Below are 20,471 nucleotides of genomic sequence, written 5' to 3'. Positions count from 1 at the left end.
TTCACTCTGAATATCCAAGTAAAATAAATAGATGAACACTTCGTGGGATAACAACATGATAAACCAAGGCATTTTTGTGTAGATATAATCCCAAAGATGACTAACACAATGATTTGAACAAAACCCTCCAAACTTCCATGCCTTAACTTCGTCCTTGATATCATTAAATTGTTAAAAAAAAAGCCTTTCAACCCATTAAAGTCAAGAGAGCTAGCTCTTTTCTTGGCAAGCTTACCTTCAATTAGGGGCATTAGGTAAGGAGGTTTATCGGTTATTAGGGCATATAGAAGGCATCATTAGGTTAAAAGGAAGTGTCCAGTCATGTAACATAATCTGTAAAAGTACTACTTCTTACATAAAACAAGATAATCATAATAGAGTAGTTATTTCCCTATTCCTTCTGCCTGCCACCAATAATAATCCATCAGTGATGGAAAGAAAAACCATCTAGAACTTCGTTGTGGAGGTTCCAGAAAGATTGCATCAGCATCATTACCTTGTATGCAGTATTTTTCCTTCATATAAAACATTCACAGCCGAGGGCAACCAAATGTTAGAATCCACCAGTGGTCTCTCCCACATAGAAATGAACATGAATCCTCTGAAAGAACACGCAAGAACTTGCCCTATAGTAAATATTGTTGGTTTCCTTAAAGGGTCCATCTACCAAAAATAATATTTCATGTTCAACACTCAAAATGTCTATAAAATAAATTCTCTTTTGGAGAAACCATTGAGAAACCCTTAAGCCATCAAGAAATTGTTTAGCAACAAGAAACTCTAACTATTAATTTTTTCTTAACTATTAACTATTAATCTGACAACCTCTTCTGGTCTTTATACCCTCTTGGATTTCTTCTCTCTTTATGCTATAGGTTTCATTTAAAGTTTAAACTTAACCAGTCCATGTGGTTGCTTCATTGGATCCTTGGTGTTAAGTAGAAATTCTGTGATGTAGGTCAAAGTTAATAGTAGCAATGCAGCTCCTCTCTACAAGTTCTTGAAGTTAGGCAAAGGTGGGCTTTTTGGTAATGGAATAAAGTGGAACTTCACTAAGTTTCTGGTGGACAAAGATGGGAATGTTGTAGAACGATATGCACCCACTACGTCTCCATTGAGTATCAAAATCTTGGAAAAAATCTCTTTGTTAATTCCATGTATCATATATGAAGATCCTTGTTACCACTAGCTCACTATATAATTACTTTGGTGAAAACTTGTTTTTGTGTGCACCAATGACACCAAACTTGAACTAAGGACACCCACAAGGAGATATGTTGTGAAGAACATCACTCCTTGGAAAAAGCAAAGAGATTGTATGCAAATTGGCACACAGAATAAGCCATGACGTTGTCGAGAACAACATGCTGTTAAAAATTAAGTACCTTGTTCTTCAAATCGATGTCTTATTTACATTGATGATGCAATAAACCATGATCTCCAGGGTGATATAAGGCCTAATACCTATGTTGCATCATATGCAAATGCAGAATAGAATCAGATTTTAATTTGTATTGACCTTGCCAGTCATAAGGCCTATGTTTCAAATAGCTTATATAGATTATAATTGTATTCCACTGAACAAACAATTGTACAACTTGAGTTATGTTTGCCTCACAGCAAGAGCAGCAGGGCTTGTTTTCTTGGCCTTTTATCTTCTGGTATTTCTCAGCACTCGTGGAAATACTAAGATGGCATGTATCTAGCAGTGAATAATTTAGTATAATTACTCAAATCCATATTAATGCATGATCTATGATGTGGTTAACGCTATCAAATTCCTTGATGCAACAATTTCAATGTTAAGATGGATGTGTTCTAGCATTCTTCTGAATAACTTCATGACTGCCAGGTTGGATAACTAATAGGCAAGGTATATTTTTAAATAGTAGATATATAAGCCCTATTTGATAAACCTGACCTGAAGTGTAGATGAATCCCCATTGCAAAATAAATTTATTGAAATGAATATCCAATTTTGCAATGACACTGAATTTCTCCCTTACGGTGTTTGTTGATTTTGTTGATTTTTTAGATTGATATTGGGGTTTAAGGAGACCATTTTTTCTCCTTTGAATGGATGGGAATGAAAGCGATGCTTATTTTTGTCAGGGCAGCCCAGGCTATATTCCCAGCATTTGTTAATGGATGGTATTACGAAATGCCTAACAATACCTTGGTATGTATCTCTCTATCTTCATCATCGTTGTCACACTCTCTCAAACTCACACACGTCTCTCTTACAATTTCTTTCACTTGTAGTTTGTGCTGGAGAAGGCCAGGGAAACTGTTGCTGGCCAAAATTTGGGTTCTGTTGGACTAGAAGCTGCCAGTGCAGAAATCTCAGAATTGGCTTCAAAAGTGTCCAGTGAATGCCTCAACAATGCTTTTTCTAGTTTCCCTGAAATGCCATCATTATACAAGTAGCATCAACATATGGTACATGCTATGCATAGCCTTAATCAGCAATTTCAAGTCACATAGTTTTCAATGGAGAGTTGTTTGACATCAACTGAGAGTTCTGAAAAGAATTTAGTTCCGATTATGCAGAATGCTGGCAAGATAAGATTGAGAACATTACAGAATATAAATGTACCTTTTTGGCAGACTGACACTTCAACATCACTGATTGTTTTTAGTGAAGATAAGTACTTGTCTGCTCCTAGTGCAGTCTCTGAAAGAATGGCCTGTTGTAATATCTTGTCCCTCAAAAGCATATATGTTATCTCCCTCCTGATTTACTGTGCAACCATCTTGACTCTCCTTAGATGAGCCATGCATATAATCTGATTTTGTTTTGGGAATTTGCTAAATTTGGGTCCATGGGAGTACAGGTAATTCCGATTTGGGGTTCTGTTAAATTTGGGTCCAATGGAGTATTCGAAATGTTTGAGAGTACACAAGTTTAAAGAATGTATTGTTTTTGTCGTCTACGCATCAACCACGAGTGTGTGGAGGCACTGCTGGGTTGCAGGCAATGACTATAGACTTGTTTGATGAGCTAGGAGTTGCACCATGTTTCGAATCAACAGTGAACGATGTGTCGATATTATCTAATATTTGTTCATCTATTACACCTGTTAATGCGGGTGCCTACTATAATCAGACATTTTTAGAAGATATAAACAAGGGGCAATCTATTTTCATATTTACTATACTCGATTTTTCAGGGGAAAGTACCAACCTGGAAGCAAAATTGATTTTCATGAACTCATTTAAAACCAACTGGCAAATTTTGCAAGTATTGTGAGCCACGAACCTGTTCTTTTCAACTGCTCAGTAGTAGACAATATTCTATATGGACTGAAAGGCAGAGCCAGCACTGTTGACATTGAAAATGCTGTCGTACATTTCAAAAACCTTTAGACATGTTTTAAATCTCGTTTGATTTGAACTAGAAACATGCGACTTGTATTGTCAAATTGAGAGTACAATTAGTTGCTTTATTTGACTATTTCAATGAATATGGAATTCTCCTAAATTTGAAACATTGTCCACTTCTGACTCAACAAATACAGAGAATGGCCATTGCCCATGAGTTTGTATCAAATTTTCTGGAAGGGTACAATACACTTGTTGGACAGCATGGTGTGAAGTTGTCAGGGGGTCAAAAACAGCGGATTGGAATAGCAAGGGCATTACTGAGGAATCCTCGTGTACTTCTTTTGGATGAAGCTACGAGTGCTTTGGATGCAAAGAGTGAATACCTGGTTCAGGTGATACCATGACCCAAACCATGATAGCCTCTTTGTTCTTCTATTACTCTTGATTTTTCGTGTGATCTTATTTTCTTCCTTAGCAATGCCCTTGCTTGTATTTAATCAGGATGCCATGGACCAATTGATAAAAGGACAGACGGTTTTAGTTATAGCACATAGACTTTCAGCAGTGTAAAGTGCAACTACCGTGGCAGTTGTGTCAGGCGGTCAGATAGTTGAAAGTGGTACTCATGAGGAATTGTTGAAAAAGAATGGTATCTATGCATCTCTAATTCGAAGGCAACTGCAAGGATCCAAAACTAAAAATTAAGTTTTCTTAGCCCGAACGAACATGGAGCAAACTACCCGAGTTGCGTTTCATAAATCCATACTACATTGATCGCTAATTACATCTAGTCTGAATCTCTGATACCAGAGTCACTAACACAGAAATTTGACGATTAACAATTGTTAGATGATCCTTGCTTATAATTTTATGGAAGGAAATCTTGTTGAGTATTTGCCCGGTGCACAGTACAAATGATAAGCAGAGTATGGAAAATGAGCTGTATCATTTCTGTAGACTTTGCTACCATTGGAATTCATGTGATAAGGTGGACAGACAGCAAGGTTATCAGGTCTACACCAGCTCGTCACCTCAGGATTTATGATCATCTCACTGTATCTAGTAACATCTGTTTCAACCTCACCATCACATGGCTGTCCATCATTCTTCCAGCAGCTACCGATATCAATCAAGTAAAACTGGCTATTTGAACCACCTCCGCATATAACATTGAGTGTCAATCTTACCTTGAAATTTGGTGACTCTGGCAACTAAACGAAAAATATTGAAGTGAGCATATGAAGTATGCTGAATGCATTTTCCTAAATACTAAACAGTAAGACAAATAAGGACTCAGGAAAGACCTTCAACATCATCCCACGAGTGTCGTAATGATATCCCCCAGAAAATCCTTCGGTGGCATCAGCACGCAAATACAGCATCAACCAAGGATATTTCTTGGACGTTTTCAATTTATGGGAAAATATCCATCTGCCTGTGCTAGCTTGCTTCTCCTAAACAACAGAAAAATAAGAAATATTATCAATGTCAGCTCCTAGACTTGCATTCAGATCATAAGTGCCATAGAAGCTTCCCCTTAAACTGGGTGATTGTGAATCACAGGAATAAATTGCATTTTCTTGAGGCTTTGTCCAGTTGTGGTACACAAGAGGCTGATTCATGCAGCCTTTCCCAAAACACGGAAAGGTCCTACTTGTAATGATCGGACTGACTTTTCTACCATTCTCTGGACGCAATTCAGATTTAGTATCAAAGTTCCCATTCTTCAACATGATCATCCAAAACTGCCATGGATTTGATGAGTCACTTACTTCACAGAGGGAACCAAGATATAGCTCTTTCTCCGCAGCATATTTGTCTGGATTACTCTGAGACTCAAAAGAGATATTTGGAAATTGATCCCCACTCCTTAGTTTATTGTCTACCTCAGTGACTTTCTGATTTACTGTGCAACCATTTTGTTTTCCATAGAGGCAACCGCCCACAGGATCTGACATGAAATAAAATAAGAGGTTATTAAGCAGATTGTAGAGAAAGCTAAAAATTACATAAAAATATCAAACATACTGTTCCTCAAATAAAAGGCCCTCTGTTTTGGCCTGTAAGGGTAGAAAGATAGGTAAGAGTTCACCTTGCTGTCACATTATCGAGACATCAGCTTCCCTGACCAAAGGGGCTGCAGTCTGGGTCCAAGCACGCTATCACCACTTACTGCTGAACTCAACTCATTGTCTTCAGAACAAAAAAGCCCATGATTGTGAATAGTTAAAAATAATTAGTCCTCTGAGAGATCAGATGTAGTCATGGCTGATGAGACAGTTCCAACAGATGTGGAAATTATGGAAATTGTGGGTGTCAAGGAAACCATAATACTAACTGGGTTTTGTGGAAAAATCAGAGAAAAACTGGTGTTGCAACTGTCTGAATACGTATTGACGCTAAGAATGCAGGTACTAGGAAGTAGACAATGTGACAACAGCTGGAACTAATTCTTGCACCAGAAATGGATTCTCCTCTGCTGGGTCTGAAATTAACTGGGCTTTATCATTATGGTCATCATTCTGATTATTTTTTCAATTGCCCAGTTGATTTCTTCCATTGAATTCATCTTTTCCTGCTTTCATTTTGGGAATGGTGCATGAGGAAGTTGCAGCTTAAGCTTCTACATTAGCATTACAAGGACCTTCCTTTTGTTGGAAAGCTCACCATCACTTCCAAGATTCTGCAAGATGGTCACATGTATTATGCTTCTTGCTGGTTTCCAATCCAATCTCAATTTCTGAAGCTGGAGAAGATTTTAAGAGCATTCTTATAGGCTAAGTATGGAAGATAATGGGGTCTCTCTTCGCATCTCTGAATCATGCCAAAGCTAGAAGGTTGACAAGGGCTTATTGATATCGAATATTCTGGCAACAATGTGGGTAGTAAGGAGTCTTGTTGGAGAGCCCCATTTGGAAAGCTTAACTCATCCACAGAGACTATGTAATGCAGTCATATCAGCAAAATTTAGGGTCACTTTTCACTATGTGGAATCATTTGTGCTCCTCAATACTTCAGAATATAGGAATTTCTTGTCCTCAAGAGTGTTTGAACTTTGGGAAGCCTGGAAGCCCATGACTAAGTGTATTTACTGGGACTTTATTGGCAATAGGAGGGGATCAGATCTCACCTTCCATCCTATTTAGATTTTGGAGAATGCAATAACAATGCATTAGAACTCACAAGATTTTAGCCAAGGGAACTCAACAAGAAGGGTGTTTTTCTGTGGCATGGTTTTTGGGATACTGATCAAAGGACATGGACAGAGTAGAGAACCCTTGCCTATTCTAAGAGTTTGTTTTCTTCCAATAGAATGATTATCAGAGAATTACATGCTACTATTGATGTCGAGGATCTGTCCAAAATGATCTTTCTAGAAGGGCAATTGGAGAGATTACGGATGATCTCTCTTTTTTTTAAATTTGAAAAATACTTCTTATATTTACAAAAATAGATATGTCAAGAGAAAACAAAAAATAGAAAGGTACATAAAATGGTATTTACATTACAGAATATAAATGTACCTTTTTGGCAGACTCACACTTCAACATCACTGATTGTTTTTAGTGAAGATAAGTACTTGTCTGCTCCTAGTGCAGTCTCTGAAAGAATGGCCTGTTGTAATATCTTGTCCCTCAAAAGCATATCTGTTATCTCCCTCCTGATTTACTGTGCAACCATCTTGACTCTCCTTGGATGAGCCATGCATATAATCTGATTTTGTTTTGGGAATTTGCTAAATTTGGGTCCATGGGAGTACAGGTAATTCCAATTTGGGGTTCTGTTAAATTTGGGTCCAATGGAGTATTTGAAATGTTTGAGAGTACACAAGTTTAAAGAATATATTGTTTTTGTCGTCTACGCATCAACCACGAGTGTGTGGAGGCACTGCTGGGTTGCAGGCAATGACTATAGACTTGTTTGATGAGCTAGGAGTTGCACCATGTTTCGAATCAACAGTGAACGATGTGTCGATATTATCTAATATTTGTTCATCTATTACACCTGTTAATGTGGGTGCCTACTATAATCAGACATTTTTAGAAGATATAAACAAGAGGCAATCTATTTTCATGTTTACTATACTCGATTTTTCAGGGAAAAGTACCAACCTGGAAGCAAAATTGATTTTCATGCACTCATTTAAAACCAACTGGCAAAATTTGCAAGTAAGTATTGTGAGCCACAAACCTGTTCTTTTCAACTGCTCAGTAGTAGACAATATTCTATATGGACTGAAAGGCAGAGCCAGCACTGTTGACATTGAAAATGCTGCCGTTAAATCTCGTTTGATTTGAACTAGAAACATGCGACTTGTATTGTCAAATTGAGAGTACAATTAGTTGCTTCATTTGACTATTTCAATGAATATGGAATTCTCCTAAATTTGAAACATTGTCCACTTCTGACTCAACAAATACAGAGAATGGCCAATGCCCATGAGTTTGTATCAAATTTTCTGGAAGGGTACAATACACTTGTTGGACAGCATGGTGTGAAGTTGTCAGGGGGTCAAAAACAGCGGATTGGAATAGCAAGGGAATTACTGAGGAATCCTCGTGTACTTCTTTTGGATGAAGCTACGAGTGCTTTGGATGCAAAGAGTGAATACCTGGTTCAGGTGATACCATGACCCAAACCATGATATCCTCTTTGTTCTTCTATTACTCTTGATTTTTCGTGTGATCTTATTTTCTTCCTTAACAATGCCCTTGCTTGTATTTAATCAGGATGCCATGGACCAATTGATAAAAGGACAGACGGTTTTAGTTATAGCACATAGACTTTCAGCAGTCTAAAGTGCAACTACCGTGGCAGTTGTGTCAGGCGGTCAGATAGTTGAAAGTGGTACTCATGAGAAATTGTTGAAAAAGAATGGTATCTATGCATCTCTAATTCGAAGGCAACTGCAAGGATCCAAAACTAAAATTTAAGTTTTCTTAGCCCGAACGAACATGGAGCAAACTACCCGAGTTGCGTTTCATAAATCCATACTACATTGATGGCTAATTACATCTAGTCTGAATCTCTGATACCAGAGTCACTCACACAGAAATTTGACGATTAACAATTGTTAGATGATCCTTGCTTATAATTATGGAAGGAAATCTTGTTGAGTATTTCATGTGTTTGTGGTTGTCTCCTGGACTTATTGCAAATCCTGCTTAGTATTTATTTTATACTTCTTAAAGAAGATAATGCTCTTAAAAATCATGGGAAACATAAATTGATCTTCTTATGCATGGACTAGTAAGAGATGTAATATATGGTTAATTCAGACTCTCAACTTCTCCATATTCTTTAACCCATCACACTGCATTCCAAAATATCTGAGGAAAAAGTTACCAAAACTTGTTTACAGTGCCACCCAGTGAAAGGCTGATGGAATCAAGGGTAAGAGAAAGTATCACGAGAGAATAACTATCTTGGCTGAAGAGCATGTTGCTAATTGCTTTTAAATTGTTGAATTCATTACAATGTAGTCACTGAAACTAACAGTAAAGTAGTCTGAAATCCTCTAAAAGCGTGTTATTGACAAGGATTCACTCTGAATATCCAAGTAAAATAAATGGATGAACACTTCGTGGAATAACAACATGATAAACCAAGGCATTTTTGTGTAGCTATAATCCCAAAGATGACTAACACAATGATTCGAACAAAACCCTCCAAACTTCCATGCCTTAACTTCTTGATATCATTAAATTGTTTAATAGTCCAGTCATGTAACATACTCTGTAAAAGTACTACTTTTTACATAAAACAAGATAATCATAATAGAGTAGTTATTCCCCTATTCCTTCTGCCTGCCACCAATAATAATCCATCAGTGATGGAAAGAAAAACCATCTGGAACTTCATTGTGGAGGTTCCAGAAAGATTGCATAAGCATCATTACCTTGTATGCAGTATTTTGCCTTCCTTCCGTTCTATGGTATAAAGATCAAAGAACTTGTCCTCCACTTATCACCAGGCGTTCTATTGCACACACAAGGCAAGATTAAAAAATAATAATTGCGCATATTGCAAAAAAACCATCAATATCATTTCCCACAACTTTGGTGAAAATTTGATTATCTCTTACAATATGCCAAAGAAATATGTTACATGCACAACCTTGAAATGAAACTGAGGTTACCCCAATGGAAGTCCTTATGCCCACCTTGCGATGCAAACTGCATGCATGACGCACTCTAAAACCATTAGCCCCGACGAACCAATAAACAAATCCATAACATTTTTTACTTGGTAGCAAAAGCCCAAATTGATTGACTTCCTCCACTTACAAATCTGATCTCGTAAGCTTGCTCATCAACATTATGAACTATTGAACACTCGAAGACAGTTTTTCCTACTCCCAGTGCTGATAATATCTGGCCTTGAAGAGTTTAATCAGAATGATGTCCATTTATACCTCAGGAATCAACACCCTGCCAAAATGCATGCCAATTTCTCCCATAAATGTCTATGTTGGTAATATCAACAAAATAACCCGCCAGCACCTAGTTCACCTTGTCGCAGCTCCTTTCTCCGCTACTCTTCTAAAGGATCTGGACTCTAAATAATCCGCCGCATTCGCCTAAAACCAAAAGCATATCTGATTATCCATGTAGCTACACAGTATGTTCATGATCTGCATATTGATCCAATAGCAATTTCCTTAATAATGCTAACAAATGACACAGCCATTAACAATTAAAGCATCGTACCTATCATGATCATGTCGAGCTAGATATGTTGGCATATACTCTTTTGATTTTGGCAATGGAGCCTCACTAAACCATTAATGCCTAAGGGCTTCTTCTGATGTTATTCGCTGCACTTCATTGAACCACAATCAGCTTCAAAACAACATAATACCAAGCACTATTTAGTATTTATAACTAGGATCCCCAGAAGCAGTTAAGTAAATCAAAATAGAACAGAAAAAAACATGTAAAACAAAATTATATGGGTTTCCAGAACGAGTCTATTGGAGGAATGCCACCATTGAAATCAAACTCCCAATAATTTTGAAAGGTATGTTTCAGAGATTTTCGAGAAAGCAATTAAATATTAACTAAATTTTTTGAGCTTGATGAAGTTTAGGGAAAATCCATATCAAGATAACTATGTCAGGGTCCAGAGGAAGAGGTGAACCTGTAAAGACTAAGCACTATGTTAAAGCCTCACGTAGTTGGAATACGTAGTTGGAATACTTAAGGATCACTAAGACTGTGTCTCGTGGTTAGCCATGTGCAAAAAATGTCGTAGAACACGAAATCAGAAGACAGGGTAGCAAATGCTCTGCCATGGAGATGCAAAGGGTTTTCAAATTTCATGCCATGGGTAGCAAACCCTCCACCATGGAAGAAAGAGACAATGGGCAATGACTCTGCAGTCTCGACAGGAATGAAGAGAGGAACCTGCACTCCCGTTGGGGCATGGAGGAGAAATATAACACTACTCGACGCATATCCAATACCAATGGTAGAGGGTACAGAGCTCTGTTGTTGGTAAGAAAAACAACTTAGGGTTAACTGAAAACTCTTACAGAGCATTTATATGGCAGTGAATGGCCCCATTTGTCTGCAGAAAATGTCGTAGAACACGAAATCGGAAGACAGGGTAGAAAATGCTCTGCCATGGAGACGCAAAAGGTTTTCTGATTTCGTGCCATGGGCAGCAAACCCTCCACCATGGAAGAAGGATATGATGGGCAATGACTCTGCAGCCTCGACATGAATGAAGAGAGGAACAATACCAATCATAGAGGGTACAGGGCTCTGCCTTTCCGCTCCGCTCCTGTGGTCAAGCACCTGGAAGTAGAGGTGAACAAGAGCGATCCAGATAATGCCGAGAAGGGCAAGGGTCAAATTAATCGAATGGCTCACATTATTTTAATCGTCTAACACTAAAATCAAAGGCCCACAAATGTACACGTATATTGAGAGGAGAGTTGATTTCATAGAGGAACGCCTTACGGCGTAAATATATCTTTTCATTAAAATAAATATGTTATATTATTTTTTAGCCCCTCAAGAGAGGATACCAACAGGATCACATCATCGTAAACTAGAAGCGAGGAGATCAAGGATGGTGGAGAAGACACATATCCTCCCTAAGAAAGGACTCTAGCTTGTCAATATAAATCCCACAAAAAGTCAACAAGAGAAAGCATGCATGTCTGACCCCTATAGTACTCCTAATGAAGTGTTAAAGGTTGCAAGTGGTGCAAAGATAACCAAGGACTGGCTTGTAAAGTCACATGAGGCAACCAAGAGGGTCTCTAATATAAAAATGTCACAAAACCTCTAAAATGAGGCATCTCTTGAGATCAACTGGAAAACCTTCCAAAAGTCCACAAAACAACCTAATACTTCTAGAGAGTTGTGATGGACATTCTCAATAGTGGCCCAAATCATGAATATGTGATCAATGGTTTGTTGCTCCAAATCGAAACCTACCTATCATATGGCCTAGAGGTGCCCCTTCTCAAGCTTGTCCAATACCCATATGTGAAGGAACCATTGTAGCATAAAGGTTGGGAAAGGTGTGTCCAATTATGATGGTCATATGGTTGTTAGGATTTGAACTAGCCCTTGATTTGAAAATGTGGTGGATGAGATGGTGAGACCAAGATGGAGGAAGATTGAACTAACAACATGATTAAAGAAATCGCCAATATGGAAATTGAGAATGTGATAGCATGCTTAAGAAACTTGTCCTTAAGTCCTTTCTTGTGTTCAACTTTACTAGGGATCATGGTGCTAACAAATTTCCCAATGTCAACATAAGAGAAATATAGTAAGAGAAAAGGGAAGAGGTTATGTGGACTTGAGGTTTCCCAAGGACATCCTAAAGGTAGGTAGTATGGGAGAATAAATAGTGATGACCATATCAAGAGGAAGAGTAACTTGTTTATGGAAAAGGGTTCACCAAAAGGCGTTGAGTGAATGGTAGAGGGTTGCATGAAGCTCGCATCCCCTTATGGAAAGAAATTAACACTTTTTATGGTAGAGGAGACACTAATAATTTTTTTGAAGGAAAGAAAGGGAGGGGTGTTGATTTTATTGTAGCTTCGGTTGGTATTCAAGTCGGCCCAAAAGAGGGAAATTAAACTTGGTTCTAAATTACTCAAGTCAAATCCTAAGGAAAAAGAAATTTGAATTTTGAATTTTGCCTCCAAAAGGAAAGTCGACCCGGTTTAACGTCACCCCTCTTAAGGTACTCTAAATGACTATAAAAGGAGCACTCGACCGACTCCATTCGACCAACAATTCATATCATCTCTTGCTCTCTTCGCACATGCGAAAAAAGAGGATTTCTGGGCTTATTCACACAAAAGAAGAAGAGTTAATGTATGTTGACACATGCATCAAGACCTTGTTTGGAAGAAGCCCTATATTGTTGTCACAGGAAGCCTTAAGACCAGAAGCATGAAGTTAAGAGAGGGTCGCAGACAGAGAAGAAGGATCGAGACCTTGGAGAGAATGTTGATCGTTAGAGAAGGGCTAGTCAAGCCCAAGAAATTTATTTATGGAAGAAGGGTTGGTTAAACCCTTGGAATTTCCAGGTTATCTTATAAATCTCAAAATGTACTTTTGATGAATTGATCAATTTCTCCTAAGAAAAGATTACAGGGTTTTTCCCTAGTTAGGGTTTTCCCAAGATAAAATTTTGTCTCTTATGCTTGCCTGTCTCTTTATGATTTTACTGTTATTATTGCATTTCTATTAAGATTTTCTATGTATAATTGCTTAATGATGAATGTGACATAAGATGGATTAATTAAGAAAGCATTGGAAAGTAATTATTAGTATCGAAGATCATGAAAAATCAACATGGTATCTGGGCGAACAGTTTTGTTTCTATCTTTTTCTTGATACGAAGGTTGCAGAGTCTGGATAAGACGTAATTTTGGTCACAATATAAGATCCGATGGAATGCCACTGAGAGCGATAAACTAGTTCCATTGATAACCTTTTATAGTTTCAATCATGTTTTCGATGTATTGGTTTTGATATTGGAGCGAAGTTAGAATTAGACAGTGAAAGCCCAACACTTCAATGTTCCTTGGCATAAAATAATTGGTCCAGATTGGAAGTGGATCAAAATCACAATGTTGGAGCCGAGTGTCGTGAATGGTTTCAAAATGTATTCTGTCAATTGTGTTTCTCAACTTAGAATTCTGATCCTAGGTTTGACGGTTTGTTAATACTCATGATTCGTTGTCATGATTCAAGTTTGGTGAAGGTTCATTTGTTTGATTTCTTCGTCTTTGAACAAGGGCCATGATCTATGCTGGAGCATTGAAGTTCGATCCAGTGTCTAGATTCGGTAGGACAATCAACGTCGATTGAAATGTCTCTGTTGATTTGCTATGGCACAATGCTTTGTTTTCTCATAAGCACCCTGTGTGCTATGGTTTCAAAGTCATTGTTGTATGGTTTAGTATGATCTGGTCCAGAATCAATGTCTGAAACGCAATTTTCTGGGTTGCATTGATTGTTTCTCATTACAGAAGTAATGGAGTGTGGTCGTGGAAGCTCAATCAAGGTATATGACACCATCAATTTCCTGCTTTTCACCTTTTGCAATTCAATCTTTTCCTTACTCAAATTGATGATGAGCTGGCCCAACCTTCCAACAATCCCCTCGCTGAAAAGACAATGCAAGAAACTAATGTTAACATATTCCCATAACTTTCTCTAATGTCTCTGAATGCATCACATTCCAAAATGAAATGTTTTTATGATTCCATTGCCTCAGACATGCAAAATGTACACTCCCATTCTTCCCAAGCTTCTTTAAGCCTTTTCCACCATCCTGTTTAACACTGAAGCTGATGCGAGTTGGTTCTTAATTAAGCAATAAGAACCTTTTCCTGCCACAGAATGCTAACTCCAATGACCTCTTTTTGTTGTAGATCACACGTAGGGTTCAATTCCTCAATGTAATACTTCTTTCTACCCAACTCTTTTCCACATACCCATTTACGAAACTTCTCTGTAACAAATGGCAATAACTTGTTCAAGGTCATTTTAGTGAGAGTGTTTTGTGAAAGTTGAAGTCGAGCTTTGACTGAATGTCCACCCTTTTGGCTAGCTCTATTGCGCATGTGGAGTCGATAGTTGGCAAACGAAGATTGGTTGATATATGAGCGTCCACTATTGGCTATTGACTAGTCAATGATGAGTGGTTAATAGAGACGCATAAATTGTATTGTTCACATCAGGTTTCGTTTATATATGGCCAACGTATTATACCGCATATTGACTAGTCATGGGATCACAACTTGTCACCTTTGCTTTGTAACCATATCAGCCATAACATATTCAATTCGGCTAAAGGTTATTAAAAGTCATTGTATAGTGGAGTTGGGAGCGTAAGTATATTGTGCGGACGAGGTTGTTAGTTTGATCCGTATTGGGTCGGTGGCAAGCTTTTTGTCACATAAGCACTGGAGAACTTTAACAATATAGGCTGAGCGAGTTAGGTATGATATCAGCACTCGAGAACTTTAACAATATATGTTGAGCGAGGTAGGTATGATATCATGATTGTACATAGGCATATGTAATATTGCTCCAAATGGGACAATTGGACAATGCTAGTCAATAAAGAAGTCGAGTTCAAGCTCTACAAGGGTCGATGAGAACTTTAACAATATTGGTTAAACGAGTTCAAGCTTTACAAGGGTCAACGAGAACTTTAACAATATAGGCTGAGCGGGGTAGGTATGATAGGTATGATATCATGATTGTACATAGGCATTCGTAATATTGCTCCAAATGGGACAATTGGACAAGGCTAGTCAATAAAGAAGTTGATTGCAAGCTTTACAAGGGTCAACAAGAACTTTAACAATATAGGCTGAGCGGGGTAGGTATGATATCAGCACTAGAGAACTTTAATAATATAGGCTCAGCGGGTTAGGTATGATATCATGATTGTACATAGGCATTTGTAATATTGCTCCAAATGGGACAATTGGACAATGCTAGTCAATAAAGAAGCCGAGTTCAAGCTTTACAAGGGTCAATCACATTGTTGATGGGACAATTGGACAATGCTAGTTAATAAAGAAGTCGAGTTCAAGTCTTACAAGGTCAATCACATTGTTAACAAATTCAACACATATGTGGAGTTGCATATGGATTTGAGAAATTTTCCCACTTATATATCAAGAAAATTGGCACATGAAAAAGTTTGTTGGACTTACAACTTAACTAGTAGGTATGATATCATAATTGTACATAGGCACTTGTAATACTGCTCCAATTGGGACAGTTTGCTGGTAGGTATGATATCATGATTGTACATATGCACTTGTAATACTACTCCAATTGGGACAATGCTAGTCAATAAAGAAGTCAAGTTCAAGCCTTACAAGGGTCAATCACATTGTTGACAAATTCAACACATATGTAGAGTTGCATATGGATTTGAGAAATTGTCCCACTTATACAGCAAAAAAATTTGCACATGAAAAAGTTTGTTGGACTTACACCTTAACTTACAAAAGGTGTAGATGAATACTTTACCAATATAGGCCGAGCAGTTATCTCAATATAATTGATGGCAAATTTCCTCCAAGCAGGGAGGAAATAGTAGGACTTGGTAGGTATGATATCATGATTGTACATAGGGACTTGTAATACTACTCCAAATGGGACAATGCTAGTCAATAAAGAAGTCGAGTTCAAGCCTTACAAGGGTCAATCACATTGTTGACAAATTCAACACATATGTGGAGTTGCATATGGATTTGAGAAATTGTCCCACTTATACCGCAAGAAAATTTGCACATGAGAAAGTTTGTTGGGCTTACGCCTTAAATTACAAAAGGTGTAGAGGAAATTTGGAAATCTAAGGGTTTGCCTCCCCTAATGTCACTAGAATGACAACTACCATGTCTACTAGCAGAAGTCTAATGATAACATATGACAATAGGGAGCTCGTGCTAGGTCACGTGGGCCTCAATGAGAAAAAGGTCTCAAGACCCAAGCATATCATAAAACATGCTTGAACAAAACCATATTTAGTTGTTGAAGATCCAATAAGCAATGTAGCTAAAGCATACCCAACACCCCCTGATGAAGGCATCATTTGGATGGTCCAAGACGAGGCCAACTAGGTTTGGAGGTGTCCCAAATCAATGGCCCAAGTTAGAAATAACTGTGCATTTCCCTTGCTTCCTAGCTGCCATAACCTATTCTCTAGCTCACTTGAAGTGGTCTAACTAAGATATCATAAGGTCAATATCTAGAAAAATCATGTGATAGGGAGTAAAGGTACTTCTTAGCTTGGAGGGCATGAAGGCAATCTTCCAGGGACTAAAAACAAAGGAAAAACATCAAGTCCACTCCAACCCAAGCTCGCTCAAGGATAAGGTCCTTCAAGTCAAGAATATCATTAAGGAAGGTAAGGCCCACAAGAAAACGATTCAAAGAGAAGGAAGAAGGGAGTCTTTCCACTTTTCAATTCAATACCTTGGCCAACCTAAGTCATTCCCCTACAGTTTTGGCTTGAACTACCTCTTTGAGCTCAGCAAGTAGAGAAGCCTTCTTCTTCCTGTGAAAATTCCTACACTCAAGGAACCCCTACTGCAACAAATCTGAATCTACTTCACCTAATTGATTTTGAAATTACATTCATCAAGTTATTCTTCTGATTATTGAAACAAATTACTTCTACAGCCTACACTAATTAAATATTTGATCTCATGAAACAGAAAACAAAGCAAAGAACAATATACATAGGACACACTTATGTTTGTACATAATAGTCCCCGGAAAAACTCAATGCGAGAAAACCAGAGCCACAGTTCTAAGGTTTTATTATTATGCATGAGAAATATCTGAATACAAATCTTGGATGCTCGTCTAGCAATCCTTTACAGAGAAAATACTGGCAGAAAATCTGAGTGAGTTTTACCTCACTTCACCCGGCAAAATTCTAGCTGATCCAGCACAACACTGGCTAGCCCCGGTTATTTCTGCATTAGCCCTGCGTCAGCCTTTCAGGCTCTGTGTCAACCCTGCGTCACCTTCCCTGCCCTCTACGTTAGCTCTCTCGGCAGTTCCTAGCAGTTCCCGACAGTTCTGGCAGTTCTCGGCAGTTTCGGTTGTTCCGGCAGTTCTAGAATTTGCGTGACGGGTAGCTTTTCTGCATCAGCTCTCCCGACTACAGCGTTGCCTCTCTGCATGCTCTCTCCGCCTCTCTGTTCTATATTTTCTGGAAAGTCCTTCTCCCGGAATCTCTCTGCTCCTCAACTACAAGATCTCCCAATCGATTTTCCTCCTAAGAACTTCTCATCTCAGAAAATCGATTTCCTCAATCTCTCTGTGTGCGTTTGCAAATGAACCCCAAGCCTCCATTTTATACTTTTCCTGTTGAGTCTTCAACAACCGAGATTAAGTCTCTAATCAATGGCTGAAGATTAAAACATGACTTGATCCGTCTTCTAGATCATTCTCACCCATATTTTGATTAATACCCATTAATATTTTAATTTCCCTCAGTTTAGACTTAGGAACTCCATTAAGAATATTAATTATTTTAATAAAATACAATCCAGGTGGAATTTCACCAAACGGTTTCTGGGTTCTTTAGAACTCATGTGCCTTAGCCTCTCCACCAATTTCAAGGCTACCGCACTTTTGATGCTACCAGAAACTAACACTCCCTCTTAGCAAGGAATGTGCTCTAGCAACAATGTCCACTTGCATGTTGCTCTATTTCTGAAGCACCTCCTTTCTGCACTGCTACTACCACCAACAATGTGTTGCTGCTGCTACTGTATTGTTGCCCATGACACTGCCATTGCTGCATCTATACTACATCTCCCTCTCAAACGTTGCCTTTGTTATGCTGCTAGCACTGCCACTGCTAACACTGCATCCGTACTGCAACTCAGTTGCTAAGAGAAGTCGCGGAAAAACATCCAAATTAGCTTAACTTAACTGTGTTCAGCATAATACAATGAATGTTGGTATTTGACTGCAGCTGAATCTGACCCTCTAAATCTTCTGTGTTGTTGCTAACTCCTACATTGTGCCAATTGCACCATTGCCAACCTTGCTTTGCGCTGATCAGTCTTTGGTCCCCAGCTACTGCATTTGTCCTTCCAAACACTCCACCGCATCATCTGACACTAAGTTCATCTTGCTACTGCTAACTCTTGGGCTCTCGTAGCAAAGAATTGATCCAAAAGGTGGAATCCTCAAGGATCCTGCCCACATGTAGTCATCCCGACTACAGCTCCATATCGCCCCATCTCCCTCCTAGAGAAACGTGGGCACTCATGGCAAACTCATCCTCGTCAATCTTTGCTGAAGCAGTCTTAGGATCATGTTTCTCATCCTTGTCCTGTTTCTTCAAAGGACATTGGGATGCATAGTGGCCCATCTCGCCACAACTAAAACATTTCACCTTTGAAATGTCCTTTCGCTTCTGCGTTTGTTGTCCCTTCGATGCTAGAGCTGCATTTTCCTCCTCCTTCGTCTTTGTGCCACTCCCACTACTGCCATTGAGGTTGACCTTCACTAGGTCCCTCCTTAACTCCTTCTGTTTAAGAGCCGCCCACATCTCCTCCAATGAAGGTAGTTTTTCTTGCTTTGGACGAAAACTTGCCATTCGTCTAAGACTCCATGCAGGGCTATCCTCACCATCGTGGTTGGCTGAGGAGTGGACCCCACTGCAGCGAGTTGGTCTCTAGTGTCCTGAAGACGCTGAAGATAGAGGTTCACCCCTTCTCCTTTCTGCATCAAAGTTCGCTACAACTTCTACTCCAAATACATCTTTCATTGTTCAGAAGAGCCTTCATACAGAGAAGACAAGGCTTCCCACATCTCTCGGGTTGTATCCTTGCCCTGCAAGTGTGAGACCACATGATCTCAAACTCCATCGAGAATGAGCCTCTTTGCCTTCCCCTACTCGGCCTTGTACTTCTTCTTTTGATCGTTGTCAACAGGAACAGCTACAACACTATTAACATAGGCCTCGAGATCATATTCCTCCAAAACAGCTAAGATTTTGGTCTTCCCTATGACATAGTTGGAGGCTCCGTCCAACCTGTCCTGATCTATGAGCCCTTGGGATGCCATCTCACCCAACTGTCGAATTGACTCCTCTAGTCATTGCTTAGCTACTCAGCAAGTGAGAAATTAGAACTTTCTGGCAGAAAGTTCTATGAGGAGAAAATTCCCCTTCTACGTGTCTTCGTTCTTTTCCAGCGGATTTCTGCCCCAGCAGACTGTGCCCTTCAAGCACTGGGCTGAGGCTCTGTGTCACTCCCTCTGCCTCTGCAAATTTACGAACTGGAAATCGTACCTCTGTCGTCTCAGTCAGAGAGAGATTTCCTTAGATCTGCTTCCCGACAAGAACTGCGCAATCCCTTCAAGGGGATTCAAATTGCTACGAAGTGCAGTTTTTGGCCTCAATGCTCGGTACTAGATCTGCTCTTCCTGTTTCAAAATCAACGCTCTGATACCATGTGAAAATTCCTACACTCAAGGAACCCCTACTGCAACAAACCTGAATCTACTTCACCTACTTGATTTTTAAATTACATTCATCAAGTTATCTTCTAAATACTGAAGCAAATTACTTATGCAACCTACACTAATTAAATATTTGATCTCATGAAACAGAAAACAGAGCAAAGAACAAGATAAATAGAACACACTTATTTTTGGACACAATAGTCCCCGGATAAACCCAATGCGGGAAAACCGGTGTAGCAGTTCTAAGGGTTTATTATTATGCATGAGAAATATCTTAATACAAATCTAGGATGCTCATCTAGCAATCCTTTACACAAAAAACACTAGCAAAAAATCTGAGTGAGTTTTACCTCACTTCACATGGCAAAATTCTAGATAATCTAGCACAACACTGGCTAGCCTCAGCTATTTCTACGCTGGCCTTGCATCACCTCCTCTGCCCTCAACATCAGCTCTCCTGACAATCCTGGCAGTTCCCAGTAGTTTCGATTGTTCCAACAGTGCTAGAATCTACGTGACAGGCAACTTTTTTGCATCAGCTCTCCTGACTACAGCGTTGCCTCTCTGCAAGCTCTATCTGCCTCTCTAATCTGTATTTTTCGGAAGCTCCTTCTCCCAGATTTTCTCTGCTCCTCAGCTACAAGATCTACCCAATCG

General features: G+C 39.0%; 2 pseudogenes across 1 annotated transcript; one reads left to right on the top strand and one right to left on the bottom strand.

Annotated features, from left to right (window-relative positions):
- Positions 1 to 3,829: 3,829 nt before the first annotated feature.
- On the bottom strand, positions 3,830 to 10,174 carry LOC149242245 (uncharacterized; annotated as a pseudogene). Its single transcript, XR_016246626.1, has 3 exons — positions 10,035 to 10,174; positions 4,629 to 9,904; positions 3,830 to 4,535 (listed from the first exon to the last, which is right to left on the bottom strand). The product of XR_016246626.1 is annotated as an uncharacterized LOC149242245 (transcript).
- Positions 5,589 to 8,123, top strand: LOC149242246 (ABC transporter B family member 25 pseudogene; annotated as a pseudogene).
- Positions 10,175 to 20,471: the final 10,297 nt, after the last annotated feature.

Source organism: Pinus tabuliformis, chromosome 8 (genome assembly GCF_031772625.1).
Source record: "Pinus tabuliformis cultivar Carrire ecotype Pingquan chromosome 8, CPIR1, whole genome shotgun sequence".
NCBI classification, from domain to species: Eukaryota; Viridiplantae; Streptophyta; class Pinopsida; order Pinales; family Pinaceae; genus Pinus; species Pinus tabuliformis.
Note: the sequence above shows the minus strand (reverse complement) of the source record. Positions and strands in the feature narration are given on the sequence as shown.